This window comes from Mus musculus, chromosome 11 (genome assembly GCF_000001635.26).
Source record: "Mus musculus strain C57BL/6J chromosome 11, GRCm38.p6 C57BL/6J".
Taxonomy (NCBI): Eukaryota; Metazoa; Chordata; class Mammalia; order Rodentia; family Muridae; genus Mus; species Mus musculus.
This window is the reverse complement of record NC_000077.6, coordinates 46548940-46561996: the sequence shown is the minus strand read 5'-3', so window position 1 is coordinate 46561996 and position 13057 is coordinate 46548940. Positions and strand designations below refer to the sequence as shown.

Sequence of the window (13057 nt, the reverse complement as noted above, 5' to 3'; positions counted from 1 at the left end):
TTCAATATAGCACATGAGAAATTTCAAATATGCAAGCTACTTGGTTTTGTTTTGTTTTTTTTTCAAGGAGTTTTACTCAATGGAGGGAGGAGAAAGAGAAGGAGAGTGAGAAGAAAAGAAGAGAGAGAGTGGATTAGGTGACCTTTCTTTTGCTAACAGACAACTTGTCCACATAGGTGGGCCATTTGTCTGGTTAGCATTGTCCATTTGTCTGAGTGTTTATTCCTTTAGTCCAGATTTTTACCTTCAAAGAACTGTTCATATTCTCTCCAATAACTGTGATTCTAAAAGTGGAGGTCAAGAACATAGAACACAACACAACACAACACGTGGAAAATGAGAAACATTCAAGTTCTTATGTTTCACCTCAGTTCAATGGGGCACACATTTTAAGGCATGAGTGTAGGTTGCCCATAGTTTTCTAAAGTCAATGTAGTTCTGACACTGACTCTTTAGTACATGGAGTGCAGGTGTAAGTCCTCATTTCTGACCTCTTCATTTTTGTTTTTTTGGTTTTTTGGTTTTTTGGGGGGTTTTCTTTTTTTTGAGAAATGGTTTCATCATTCAGGTGTTGTGCAAGGCTGTACAAGATGAACAAAAAAGCAGCTTTAGAACTTGTGGAATGTGGCCCACCCATTATCACAGGCACTGTGGGTGTGCCTCAGAGGGGCAGGGCCCAGAGGTCTACACGTCCTGAGGATGTCTGCTTCCATGGAGCGTAGCTCTGCTTGCTGCCTTTGCAGTCACCATATCCATCCTAATTTATGTGTTGTATGGAAACCATGGGGGCTCCAGCCACTCACTGGGCAGTATCATCGGCACTCACGGTAATAGTGATTGATCTTTTTCAAGTATTGGTGCTGGAGCAGAGAAATGATTCAACCACCACCCTCAGAAAGAACTTAAGAGATGTAAATCGTTAGCAATGACCACCACCCTTAGAAAGAATTTGGAGATGCAGATTGTAAGTGCAGTTAGGTTAAGATGTTTTTGCTAGTGGCATTAATGTCAAAAATCTTATGGAATTATTTGAGGTTCTGAAAGACACACCCTTAATAGTTGAGCTAGAGGTTTTGGGATTTTGTTTGTTTGTTTGTGTTTGTTTGTGTTTGTTTGTTTGTTTGTTTGAGGCCAGGGAACAAGAACAAAGGCAGCCAAGCTACTACTAGCTGACACTCCATTCTTGCTAAAGCTGGACTGCTGATCAAGGTGATAATTAATTTTATGCCTATTTGCCCTCAACTTCCTGATATGACTTTGTTAAAAATTGCTTATGAGTAGATGTGCACCTTGAGGATATAAAACAAAAATGGTTGTTTTTATATAAAACTTTAGATTTATAATTCTTTTAAGATTTTTAATTAGATTACTTTTTACAATAAATAATAAAATAATTGATCCTTTCTTAGTTACCACAAATTGCAGCCTGCCTGAAAGAGAAACTGGCTCATAAAACTACTTTGCTTGCTTACACGTTGTTAATCTATAACAAGTTGCATAGTTATGAGTGTATGTGGGTTCTTGAAAATAAGTTTTTTAACAATATTATATGTGTACTTATGTGAGGGTATTGAGAACATGTTTTTCTACATACACTCATTGTGATTGATCACTTAATGAAAAAGGAATGGAATTTCATAGTGATTTTTGTACTGCTTGAAAGATTTTGCTGGGAGAAAAAAATAAAGCTGTTGGAACTTTGCCCCAGGTACCCAATCACCAGAACATGTGTGTGCATATGTATATATGTATGTGTATATATTTGTATGTATGTAGTATGTATGTATGTATGTATGTATGTAGTATGTATGTATGTATGTATGTGTATGTGTGAGGAGGTTGTTGGAGCTTGCTTGTTGGAGTCTTGATTCATCCATCATGTGTGTTTGTGTGTGTGTGTGTACACAATTCCTTTTCTCACCGATCTCAAAGAAACTCTTGCTGGCCTCCGGGAGTACTTCCCTGGCATGATGGAGTTGAGCTTTGTTCCCTCAGAGAACAGTCTGCTGAATGATCAATTGTTCACTCTACACCCCACCTCAGTTTACCGTGTAATGGTAAAACCGGTCTTTGATACCCAGACTAGCATGGAACTTGCTATATCAATCAGTCTGGACTCTAGTTTGGGGATTTCCTGCCACGCTCAAGGAATAGAGGCCTGTACAATCTTCTTTTTTATTTTTTATTAGATATTTTCTTTATTTACATTTCAAATGTTATCCCCATTCCTAGTTTCCCCTCTGAAAACACCCTATTCCTTCCCTTCTCCCCCTGCTCACCAACCCACCCACTCCTGCCCCACCTAGGGATCCATCCCATAAACAACCACAAAAACCAGACCCTATTTTGGATGTCAACAAGTGCTTGCTAACAAGAGCCTGATATAGTTGTTTCATGAGAGGATTTGCCAGTGCCTGACAAATACAGAAGTGGATGCTCACAGCCATCCGTTGGCTGGAGCACAAGGTTCCCAATGAAGGAGCTAGAGAAAGAACCCAAGGAACTAAAGAGGTTTGCAGCCCCATAGGAGGAACAACAATATGAACTAACCAGTACCCTCAGAGCTCCCTAGGACTAAACCATCAACAAAAGAAAACACATGGTGGGACTCATGGCTCCAGTTACATAAGAAGCAGAGGATGGCCTAGTCGGTCATCAATGGGAGGAGAGGCCCTTCGTCCTGTACAGTCTTAATAGGTATTTCAGCAGAGTTATCTGCTGCCTTTCAAGTCAGAGAATCAGTGGCACCGTCAGTCCTCCTCCAACAGGGCAGCAGGAGCTTCACCATTAAATCTGTGATGCATTACTTGAAGAAATAGATCCACCCACACCTCCCTCACCATCTTGTCTTCCCTCCCTCTCTGTCTTTGGTAGATTTGTATATAGTTGAGGTCAGTAAGAATGCCTATATGCCCTGCAAATACATTCTACCTGCCTCTGGAGTATTTGTGGCTATGTGCTGGGGCAAAGGACCCTATCCTTAGTCACAGTGTGCTAGTGTGGTGCTCAGCACTAATAACAGCAATAGAACATATCAGAAATCCAGCAGATTCCATGTAAGTGGAATTTCTACAAAGGAGTCATGTCCCTGGCTATAGAGAATGTGACTTGATCCAACCGAGGGTCCTACTGCTGCAAGATATAATGAATGATGAAAAATTAGAGCTTGAATTAGTCATCATCAAAGCAGGTGAGTAGACCTTTCCATGTTATCATCATTATCCCTGTGAGTCATGATATCATAGAAATAGAGGATGCTCACATCTGATTTCTCTAGCTACCGACCTTGGGGTGGGATGAGAAGACATGGATTAATAGAGTTCACCTGTGAAGGCCAGTGGTGTAGCTTCCACATGTTTTTGAACTCCAGGATCTGGTCTACAGAAGGGGAAGAAGGGCCTAGACAAAAGGTTCAAGACCCTGAAAGATCATTAGTATCACATGGAGAGTGTCATGTCAACAAGTGCTCAGGTCCCACCCTCAAAACAGGACCATTATCATCTCTGGAGTCACAGTTTGAATTTTCTCCTTTTACACCAATCTCCCCCTACGGATAGGCAAGAGTGTGAACCTCTGGGTTGTACAAGTTTGTTGTGGGGGTCTATCTGTACATGTTTAAGATTTATAGTACATCAGCTCATGAGTAGATTGTTGACATGGCATGCAAGAGTCTGGGATTAAAGGTGTGTGCCACAATACCTTGCCAAGCAAGCCTTTTAGGTCACACTGGGATGAGGGAAAGGCAGCATGTGTTAGCATTCGGCCTGGGGACCTGTGTCAAGGAGGGTCTGTTCTGTTTTCTGGGTCTCTGTCCTCTCCACCCAACAGTGATCACACGAACCTCTGGGTCTTCTATTTTACAAAAATGCCCCCTGCTTTGAAGATAATTTTGGATATACACAGGTTTTTACCAAATATCATGTGACTATCATTTCATTTTAAAAAGATAGCCAGTTATCCATGTCTTACAGTTGTAGGAATATTGCTCAAATAAGAACTCAACACCACTGAAAGGGGAAGACAGGAGCTAGCACTGGTGACCCACAGCCAGCATGGCTCCCAGAAGGCTTCCAGGATGGCTCCACTTGGTAGTCTCATGTTTTGTTTCTGCTTTTCTTTTACTGAAAATAGTCTTTTCCATACAATCTATTTCTGTTTCTCTGTCCCCAACTCCTCTCAGAATCTCCCCAGAACCTCTCGTGCAAATCTACCCCCTTTCTCTTTCTCATTAGAAAATAGGCATTTAAAGTATAATTACAAAATAAGAAATATGGGGCAAGTAAGCAAAATTTTACAGAAACATATGCCAGTCAGCAGTTTGTCAAGGTTGTCAAGGGCAACGGCCCATTGCTTCAGCTATTCCTTCAGACTATTCTGTTGCAGGTAACAAGTGAAGCCATGCTTGGCAAATAGATATTACAAGTGATAAGTTAGGTAAATTACTAAATACATCAAATACATCAACAATTTGGTATCTACTTATTGGTCTTTTTCTACCTTGTTCTACGTTACAAGTTGAAATTTACAATTTTTTTAAAGATTTATTTATTTATTATATGTAAGTACACTGTAGCTGTCCTCAGATACTCCAGAAGAAGGCACCAGATTTCATTACGGATGGTTGTGAGCCACCATGTGGTTGCTGGGATTTGAACTCGGGACCTTCGGAAGAGCAGTCGGAGCTCTTAACCCCTGAGCCATGTCGCCAGCCTGAAATTTACAATTTTTAATCTTATTACATTTCATGTGCATGCATGTGTGTGTGTGTATGTGTGTGTATACAGGTGCCATGGAAGGCATGTGTAGACAGCAGGACAACGAGAGGCACCAGCACTCAGGACAAAGAAATCTCATGTAAAAGTTAGTACTCCCTTGAAAATCAGGACTTGTGAACAATCAAACAGGCAATGAAGATATCAATACAGCAGCTTTTGTTAACTCTTACCAAAACCAGATAGTTTGTTGATTGTGACAAACAGATCTACTATAAAAAATATTTTGCTTTCTGAAATACATTTAAATATAAACATGACCTGTAGACAATTAGAAACTTAGAACTCTACATGAAACCAGTGGTAGCCCCAAACATTGTCCCACCTGCAACAGGACTTCTCTAAGGCTGAGACCCCGAGGCCCCCTTGCTCATCTTCCCTTCTATTTCTGCATTGTCTCCTTCTAGCTCCTAACTCAGAGCTCAGTGAGTGAGTCTAGGAACACCGAGCATCAAGGCTGAAGTGTAGTGGAAATAGCTCTAATGAACTCAAGCCTGTGCCCATTATCCTCTTCCCAGATGTCTGCCTGGTCCATACTCACCACGGTAGCCTCTCCTGACAGAAAACACACATTGTTATCCTAAGATCAACCATATTACACTGTATCATATTTCAGGAGCCATTAGAAAGCATAGATGCCTCTAGACTCCTTTCTGCTTATCTACCAGACAAATTAAACCCGCAGTTCCCATGACTTAAGCCCCTTTGGGGAAGGTGAGAAATATGTTTTAAGTTACAATAAAAGAAGGGAAACATGATATGAAGTACTTCAAAATTAAGTCTTGCCCTCCCCACTTGCATTTATTTATTTACTTGTTTGTTTGTTTATATTTTAAAATCTTACTCCTCTCTTCTTAATGGCCTTAGTAACTAAGATAGAAGTCTATTTTCTGAATTATCAGTGATTGTCTCTCACAGACATTTGGGGCATCTAAAGCACACAGGAGATTCTAAGCTGTTCCTGTTTGAGAGAATGCTCCCCAGTGTGTGGTAGGAATGAGTCCTATATGAACAATGTCTAGGCCGATGAACAGCGAGAGGGCCACCCTCTCCACTGCTGCTGGCAAATTGGAACACGACATGAACTGACACAGAGAAAATATAACAGCATGGTCATGTGACATTCTTTCTTCTGCAGTCTTAGGATGATGGCCCCTCAATGCGCAACTGGAAGTTGACTGCCTTTGATGATGTAGACGTTGTCCACAGCTTGGGGTTGGGCTGTACTTTGAAAAACTTCATTCTGAAATCCATGGAAGACAACTGAGCTGAAGAGAGAGTTGTTAAGAAAGGAACATGAAGGTCACTTTTCATATCTGAGCAGATTTTTCTCATTCATGATTCAGCAGGACTGGATATTTGAGACTTACAGAAACCCCATTCACCACAAAACTGTAACAGTAAATGAACAGTACCATGCCCAGATGTGCCATTAAGTCATAGAAAAGTTTTCTTAACAAACATCAGACAAACTAAAAAAAAAAAAAAAACAGTTCATATTGGCATCCATTCATATACTCACGTAAAGGAACACAAAAATGGCAAGTTTAAAGCCGGGCGTGGTGGCGCACGCCTTTAATCCCAGCACTTGGGAGGCAGAGGCAGGTGGATTTCTGAGTTCGAGGCCAGCCTGGTCTACAGTGTGAGTTCCAGGTCAGCCAGAACCACACAGAGAAACCCTGTCTCGAAAAATCAAAAAAAAAAAAAAAAAAAAAAAAAAAAAGGCAAGTTTAAAAGATAGATATCTAACACCAAACAGGGCTACTTAATCAGGACGTGCATTTTGGAACTAGGCTAAGAACTGAATGGCTCCTGTATTTTCAGCTTAGAACTGTTACCCTAAGGTTAGGAGGGCCTGGTGACCCATGCTATATCCCTGGAACTCAAGAAAATGTAGAAGCAGAGAACCAGCTCCACACAGTTGTCCTCTGCCCTTCCTGTGCCATGGAACCTGTGTCAATTCACACAAATGCAACACTGCAACTACCACCAAAAACAATTCCCAACACAGTAATAAATCCATTCTTTCTAAAGAAAAATTGGTTTCGGAATCTGCATAGCATCTGCATACTCTCAACACTAACATGGAGTGGGGAAATGGGTGCAGCAACAAACATTGCCTTTCCACAGGGGCTGGTTGTCTTGGAAACAGCTGCAAAGATGACATGCATGGTACACATTTCCATACAGCATGTGCACAAAACATCAGGTGGCTATAGGGAAAGGAAGTGGTTTCAAGAGAAAAGAGCTGGGGTTTGTGGTCCAGCCTTTCCCATCGGCTGTGGGAGGTTTTTACTTCAGATTGTCATGGTGGACTGGGATTTGAGCTTCTAGAGCCCACAGAGGAGCAAATCCCAGATCGAAACTGACTCGCTTTAACTCATGGGTGGGGTTTTGACATAGTGGATTTTGTCATCTCTATACCATTGCTACTACTGAAATGTAGAACCAAAATGAGCATCACCATTCAGCCCCAGGAAGGACAGCTGTGCTGAGAATTACAAAGAAGTTCAGACAAAAACTTTTCTGTGCTTGGGTCAGTATCATGTGTACAGGGATGGAAACAACGTAGGGTCAGAAAGCTCAGATGGTGCAATGTACAACTGGCAGGGAGTGGTCTTCAGGTGATTATTTCATCTCATGTTTGTATTTTTATTTTTCCTCCTTTTTGAAGGAAAGAGAGAAAAGAATGTTGGGTGGGTAGGGAGCCAGTGTGATCTGAGAGGAGCTATTGGACAGGAAGAAACATGACCAAAATATATTATATGAGAAACACTGACTAAAATTGTTTGTTTGTTTGTTTTTTAAAGGAGGAGAAAGAGAAGGAGAAAAGGAACAAAAAGAAAGAAACCAGGAGAAATCTTAAAGACTGCATGTTCCAAAGCAACTGACACAACCTGGGACAGCTTACCTTTCTAGACTCTTCTTTTTTCTGTGTCTGCACTCTAAAATGGGGTGGAGGGAAGTCGGGAGGAGTTGAAAGGAAAAAGTGAACATCCCATCAAAAACATTCACGATATTTTCTTTTAATCAAGAGCATTGTGTCTATTTTTAACTAACTGTCCACTGATAACCATGAACTCTACAGGATATGTCTTCTCTGTATTCATGGCTGCATGCATACACCTGCATAGCATTCCTAACATGCAAGAGCGACATTGGTAAATAATCTTTCTCTAAAGAAAAATGAAGAAATCTGGTTTTTTTTTAATTGGCTGGTGGAAAATAAGCTAAACATGGACTCTCCAAGTGACCTGAGACACAAGGTTTTACTAATGGTCTCATTTATCAGGAATCCTATTAAAAACTCCACTAAGGTAACACTCTATGCTGACTTTGGCTCCTTCCATAAGTAATTCGGGATGTGTGTGCTACCACCAAGGCCTCACCCTCCCCTTCCTGTCAAAGACATTGAAACTCCCAGGAACCACACTTTCTCTGCGGAGAATAAAAACCTTGGACTAAGCAAAGGAGCATATTTGTAGTATTTTATGCAATTTCTATTTTCCCTTTTAAATATTATCTTACTTTTGTAGTCTAAAATAGCCATGAACTATGATCCTCTGTCTCAGCAGACTGAATCCTGGGATAATAGGCTCATATCACCAGGGCCAGCTTAAATAACATATATGAACAACCAAGTTCTAAATGTTAGGAGGAAACATCCTAAAATATGACAGGCATATTCTCATTTTCAAATTTCTGCCCAGTCATGTGAAACAGGTCAGGAATGGTCTCATGTGAGGCATCTCAGATGGTTCCCATTCTTGCCCAGAGAATGGGCTACATACACAGAAACACGTGTGCACTCCCACAAACCCTGCAGGGTAAGGACATGCAGGCCTGGGTGCCACCCTCAAAGATCTCTGTCTCAGTGTTAGTCATGCAGTTTCCCATCCAGCATCTTATGTGCCTCCTCTATTAAATCTATTCCAGAACATTCATCAGTATCACCAAGGGGACAAAAACACATCCAAAGGCTAAGCTAGAACATACCATAGGTCTTATCATGGTCCCTTTTGTTCCAGATCACAATCTTGTACAACAAATTCTTATACCATAGCATTTAATTCTTTTCCTCTAAAAAAATCCTGTGACTTTCTCTCTCTCTCTTTCTCTCTCTCAATCTCTCTCTCTCTCTCTCTCTCTCTCTCTCTCTCTCTCTCTCTCTCTCTCTCTGTGGGGGGGGGCGCGTGTGATTCTAGTGCATAGAATCTATGCACTAGAGTCTAATCTGGGGACATATGGGAGGATGTAGCTACAGTGAGTCACCCACCCAGGAGCTGCAATGGTACGCAGTCAGAGCAGTGCATGCTCCTAAGAGCTGAATCATCTCTCCAGCCCCACATTAAAATTCTTCATAGAAAATGTGGTTTTATTTTTTCTTGAGATAGCCAATGATTAAAATATAAAAAATATGCTGTAACCCCAGAGCACAGAGGCAGAGGGCTAAGGTGTCCTATGGTGGTCTCAGCTACATAAGTTCAATGCCACCCTAGAATATATGAGATGGCTCTGTTCCCTGATGGCTGGAACCAATGCCCTGGTCCTCCAGCCATGAGGCAAGATCTACATCTTTATAAAACTACTCATGAAAGCTGCTTATGGATGCAGTCTGATTAACGCCATGTAATCAGACAGAAATGCAAAATCCATCCAAATGCCCTGGAGCAGGTGACCAGGGATTACCATGTACTGGAATAAGCATGAGACAGGCTGGGCATCACCTTAGGCCCTGTCATAGCTCAGCACTGATCTACTAGCCCTAAGCAGACAAGTGAGAGATGGGTTCAACTGAGATCAGGTCTTTGTCCATGTATGAGCCTCATCATGGATCACAGCCCCAGCTTCTCTGCTTAGTTAGTGAGACCAAAGACACGTTAGCTCAGCTTTGTCTGCTCTGTCTCCATGGCTACAATCGGCATGTTCAGTAGGACAAGAGGTAAGTTACTCCCAGATACTTCTTGACAAATACTGTTGTGAATATAAAATAATGTTTGTAAGTTTTGAGACAGGGTCTCATGTATTCTAGGCAGGCCTACCACTCACTATGTAGCCAGTGTGATGAACTTCTGAGCCTCCTGCCTGCACTGCAGAGTGCTCTACCCACTGAATATTTACTTTATAGCATTTCCTGGTTGTAAGGTGCAGTGGTAGCTAGCCTTTCTCATTCATCTTCACACACCTTTTCAACCTTCCCAGGAGATGGAGTCTGGGAAGCTCATCTGCAGCTTCAAGAAGCAGGCTGCTGGGGCTAAGCATGGCTGTGCACATCTGTGATCCCAGGACGACCAATAGAGCCAGGAGGGTCAGGAGTTCCTTATCCCTCTCAGTTCTGTAGGGAATTCAAGGCCAGCCTGGTCTCTAGGAGTCCCCCACCCCCATCCTGTCTCAAAAACAAAGAAACCAAAGCCCCAGACACCAGCACACACAGGAGTGCCAGTTCTCTACGCGCTCCTTCATGTACCTAAAGACAGCCTGACAGATGCATAGTGCCAAGTTTTTACTACTTTCTTTAGTTTAATTCTAAATCATTTCTTCTTGCTGGTCAAGACAACTGTGTGCACTTAACTGCACTCAGGTACAACTGTGTCATGCAGGACTTGCTAAATCTGCACATGTCTGTTCAGTTAACAGAACTTTCACCATGGCATGATGGCTTCTGATATTTCAGGTACAAACATAAATATGTATCCTTTGGTTAGCTCACTCTTTTGTAACCTAACTTTTAACCATATAAAACAAATTGATCACTGTGTATTTACCTCCTCAGTTGTTGTATAAAATATCATTTATTGGGACAACTAACAAACTTGCCCATCAAAACAAACTATCTAACACCCTTTTTAGACTCAAAATCTTTTCTTCCTTTCAATGGGTTTATTATCATATATTTAATGGGTTTTTTTTTTGAGACAGACTCTTACTAGTAACCCAAAATGCCCTGGTAGTCCAGGCTATTCTCAAACTTGGTATCTCTTGTTTAAGCTGCCCCAGTCCAAAGATGAAAGCATAAGCAACTATGCTTGACTATTTTTTTCTTCCATTTAGAGGAATTTTTGTCTGGCTACGTGGCTGCTCTGGAATAGGATCATATCCAAACACCTTCTAGCTCTGTGTGATCTGGCTGGAGCATAGACATGCTTTTAATACCAAGAGATAAAGGCAAGCAGATCTCTGAGTTGAAGCCCAGCCTGGTGTAGAGCAAGGTGCAGGTAAAGAAAAGCTTAGGTGCAGGCAGGCTTGTACTCGCCTTTAACCCCAGCTCTCAGGAGGCAGAGGCATGCACATCTCTGATTCTAGTCAGCCAGTCAGTGAGTTGAGAGGTGATGCAGGGGGCTGGAGTTCATGGCAGTTCATTTCGTGGAGTTCTCAGGCAATTTTTACAGGGACAGTTTTACAGACACAGGTTGCAAAGAGAAGATTCTAGATACAGCTGAAAACAGACCAAGCCAGAGAAGGAGAAGGAGCCAGAAGATTATAACAGATTGTCAGAGTTATGTAGGGCAATGCAGTGAGAAGCTAAGAGAAGTCAGATGGAGTCAGTCAGTTTAGAACGCAGTCTGGGCCTGAAGAGCTGAGTTAACTCAGCCAGCCAGAATCCACAGAGAACCAGGAAGAAAGAGCTTATTCAGTCGTAAGCCTCCAAAGTGACAAGTGCATATGGCGAATAGAAGTTACAGCTCTGTTTCTTCTTTTTTTGAGACAAAAGCGTATGAGCTAACTTGACAAAGTGTCTAAAGGCAAAGTGATTGCAGGAAGATAGACGTGTGAATCTCACTATGAACACACCCAGGGATGTGCTTACACAAGGGCAAGGTGAAGACGTCACTGTGGTAGTCCAAACTCCTAAGCAAGAATGAAAATTAATTGTTATTATAAGCATGTTAGATTTTCACTACAGAGACTACGTATATTCACGCCAGCTTCTATAATGAGTTAAAAGTTAAATAGTTCTGGGCTTCCTTGGAGTAGGTCCAGTTATGTTGATAGGCTTGAATCTACTTGAAATTCTAAGTCTCCTTGAAGAACTTGTTGGAACTCCTGAATATAGAAATCAATATGAAGCAAGGGAAAGGTGAGCAAGAAGAAAGCAGGGTCTTCAGCTACACTTGCTCCATAGCACAGCAGTGAGAGGCTACGCCCTGCTCCATAGCACAGCAATGAGAGGCTACACCCTGCTCCATAGCACAGCAATGAGAGGCTACACCCTGCTCCATAGCACAGCAATGAGAGGCTACACCCTGCTCCATAGCACAGCAGTGAGAGGCTGCGCCCAGGCAGAGGCTCCTCTCTTGAGCTTCTGTTCTTTGTCACTGACCAATGAGGATGTGGAAGTGGGAGGCAGTGCAGACAAGCTCAGCAATAGGAGGACTCTGTACTGACAACACGGAGATGAGAACAGAGCCCAGGTTCCTATGGAAACGCTTTATAAATGACAGGAGTCAAATAGATCTCTCTAAACATCTCTGTGAGAAAGAGAAGGCATGGAGTCTGCAGTTATTTTTTACCTTTCCTTGGTAAGTGACTGACTGCTCCCGCAGATTACAGTCATCTTCAATGCAAGCAGTCCTGGAAGGACACAGCAACTGCATCATGGCTGAAGTCTAACTAGACTAGTTGTTCCCATGCAAAACCCAACACAAAGAATTAGTATTTTTGGCCAGGCCTGGTGGCGTACGCCTTTAATCCCAGTACTTGGGAGGCAGAGGCAGGCAGATCTCTGAGTTTGAGGCCAGCCTGGTCTACAGAGTGAGTTCCAGGACAGCCAAGGCTACACAGAGAAATCCTGTCTCGGAAAAAAAAAAAAAAAAAGAATTAGTACTTTTGGATAGAGAGTAGACACAGTCTTCTATGCTTTTTTTAGACATAAAGAAACATGGTGAATATCACTTATGCAAAACATTTGATACAAGGACTTTTCATAATTTATGTATTTCTGAAAAAAAATTAATTTATGTACGGCTTACAGATGGTATTTAGGTTTAAATATGGAAAGATGTTGCTTTCATGTGCATACAGTTCATATGCATAGCTTGCAAGTACATTTATTATAAACTACTGATAATTCTGCATATGAATACTCCATGGCATTGAGTTTTCTAGGCGTTTTTATCAAGGCAATGCCCAAGAAGTCCTGAAGATTTGCTACTGGGCAATGCAGGTTCAACCTGTAACTCACAAATCAGGAAACTCAGAAGTGCTGTATGAATCCAAACACCCTACTGAAGGTCTGGGAGTGCACAGAGATCCTAGGCTGGAAGTAACTGGAAACGGTGCCTGGA

At 41.9% G+C, this 13057-nt stretch overlaps 1 pseudogene; it reads right to left on the bottom strand.

Annotated features, from left to right (window-relative positions):
- Gm12171 (predicted gene 12171) lies at nucleotides 3919-6042 on the bottom strand (annotated as a pseudogene).